Source organism: Myotis lucifugus, unplaced genomic scaffold (assembly GCF_000147115.1).
Source record: "Myotis lucifugus unplaced genomic scaffold, Myoluc2.0 scaffold_2, whole genome shotgun sequence".
Lineage (NCBI taxonomy): Eukaryota > Metazoa > Chordata > Mammalia > Chiroptera > Vespertilionidae > Myotis > Myotis lucifugus.
The window spans coordinates 32,500,324-32,503,086 of NW_005871050.1; the positions used below are offsets into that span (position 1 = coordinate 32,500,324).

At 51.2% G+C, this 2,763-nt stretch overlaps 1 pseudogene; it reads left to right on the forward strand.

The window, feature by feature from the left end:
* The first annotated feature begins 1,595 nt into the window (after positions 1–1,595).
* Positions 1,596–2,539, forward strand: LOC102421813 (annotated as a pseudogene).
* The last annotated feature ends 224 nt before the right edge of the window (positions 2,540–2,763 follow it).

Genomic DNA, 2,763 nt, shown 5'->3' on the forward strand with positions numbered 1-2,763 from the left:
ATTATGGGTATGGTATTATACACACTTATTGTATAGCTGGGTACCGTGGAACCATAGAGGTGGAAAGTCCTAGCATACAAATTACCAACGAGACATTATAGAAAGGGATTTGTCAACCAATGGGCCTTAGCAGCAATGTAATCCCCAGTTTGGGGTGCAGTGAAAAGGAAACTTTATTCTGTGTAAACAGCTTAAAGGTGATATAGATGCCCATGAGAAGAGCTGGCTGTGGAACAGCGCAATAGTGCAACAGTTCAATTGTGAAGTAGCAAAGCTTGAAAGAGCATGGTGTGAGGAGGCAGTACAGCAATGTGGCCCACTTGTAGGGAGGGCGGCATCCAGCTCCAGGCAGAAGACTTCAGTGTTTCAGTTTCAGCAGGGAAGTCTTCAGTGGAAAAAAAAAACTGTGCTCACCAAGACACCTGGGAGCTCATTTATATAGATAGAAATCTCCATCCCTGAGTCATGATTGGTCTGCTCTCATATGAGGACTCCAAATCCTCACAGTTTGATTGGTCCGAAAACCACTGTCCTGATTGGTCATAACAGACCAAATCTGATTGGTCAGTGAAAATGATGGAGGATAGAGTTGTGCAGCTTGGATTGGACACGGGAAGCCTCGGTTCTATTGGTAGAAATACAATTCCTTCGTAAGGGCTGGCTCAGATGGCAGCAACACAGTGCAGATGAGGAGTTTAGCTCAGACTTCACCCTGAAGCAGTTTGCCTGAGAGGGACCTGTAGAAATGGCTACTAGACTCTTGCTTTTAAATTTGAGCCCAGTTAGCCACCAGGAGCCTTTCTTAGAAGGCATCTTCTAAGACTTTAGAGTTAACTTTAAGTCAGAAACATGTGAATGTTTTCTGTCACCACTATTATACTACGTAAATATAGCACATTAGCCAATGCTTTTTTAAACCTGTTTTTACATGTACTTTTGTTTTTACTTCACTAGAATTTTCCTTATACGGTGATTGGAACATCCCCCCATATCACCACACTATTAGACAATGCCTTTAGACAACATATTGCCTAGGTGTAAAGTCTGGCATGCAAATTACCGGAGCGCAATTTGATTTGTCAACCAAACGTCCTTTGTATCAATGTAATCCCCAATTTGGTGGTGCAGTGAAAAGGAAACTCTATTCTATGCAACCAGCATAAAGGTGATACAGCATGCCTATGAGAAGGGCACCGCGGCAAAATGGCGGCAAAATGGCGGCTCGGCAGTTCCCCTTCAGTGCTCCACCTTCAGCAGCAAAGGAACTGGTAAAGGAACGTATTCTCAGCAAGACAGCAGGGAGCTCACTTATATAGACAGAAGTCTCCACACCTGAGCCGTGATTGGACCATTCTCATACAAATGAGGACTTCAAATCCTTGCACTTTGATTGGTCCCAAAAGCAGTGTCCTGATTGGTCAGAACATAGGCACTCTGATTGGTCAGTGAAAACGCTGATAGGGATAGAGCTGTGCAGCTTGGATTGGACAGGGAAAGCCTCGGTCCTATTGGTTGAAATACAATTCCAGGGCGCTGGTTCTGCACTCAGCTGGGGCGGCCTGGCCTTCAATGAATGGCCACCCGCAGCTGTCACTATGGCCCAGACCCTGCAGATGGAGATCCTGAACTTCGGCAACAGCATTCTGGAGTGCCTGAATGGGCAGCAGCTTCAGGGCCTGTACTGTGATGTGTCAGTGGTGGTCAAAGGCCGTGCCTTCAAGGCCCACCGGGCCGCACTGGCTGCTAGCAGCTTCTACTTCCGGGACCAGTTCAACAGCAGCCGGAGCGCTGTGGTAGAGCTGCCGGCGGCTGTGCAGCCCCAGCAGGGGGCGTGGTGAGCGGGCCCAGCGGGTCCGAGCGGACCAGCCCTGGTACCTCGAGCGCCTATACTAGCAACAGCCCAGGCTCTTATCACAATGAGGAGGATGAGGAGGAGGATGCGGGCGAGGAGGGCACAGACGAGCAATACCGGCAGATCTGCAACATGTACACCATGTATAGCATGATGAATGTCGGCCAAAGTGCCGAGAAGGTGGAGGCCCTCCCAGAGCAGGTGACCCCTGAATCCCGGAATCGCATCCCGGTGAGGCAAGACTTGGCGTCTCTCCCAGCCGAGCTCATCAACCAGATCGGTAATCGCTGCCACCCCAAGTTCTATGATGAGGGCGATTCCTCTGAGAAGCTAGAGCTGGTGACAGGCACCAATGTGTACATCACAAGGGCACAGCTCATGAACTGCCATGTCAGTGCAGGCACACAGCACAAGGTCCTGCTGTGGCGCCTCCTGGCCTCCTTCTTTGACCGGAACACACTGGCTAACAGCTGTGGCACTGGCATCCGCTCTTCCACCAATGACCCCAGATGCAAACCGCTGGACAGTCGCGTCCTCCATGCTGTCAAGTACTACTGCCAGATCTTTGCTCCAAACTTCAAGGAGAGGGAAACGAATGCCATTGCGGCCAACATGTGCACCAATGCCCGCCGTGTCCTGCGAAAGAGCTGGGTTCCCAAGGGGAAGCCCCCTGAGGGTGATACCTAAACCACCTTCATCAGTGACATGGGCAAGCCGGAGCCGGACATGATGGGCGCGGAGCACAGCTTTGAAACAGCCAGCCATGCTGGCGAGGCTGGCCCCTCAGCCAAGGCCTCCAGTAACCCCCACCAAGCCCTCCATGAGGCAGTCACACTCCCCCTCCTGTCACCCACCCACCATCTTGGTCAGGAGCTATTGTCTGTCCCTCCCCAGGACCCACAGGGTGTGCT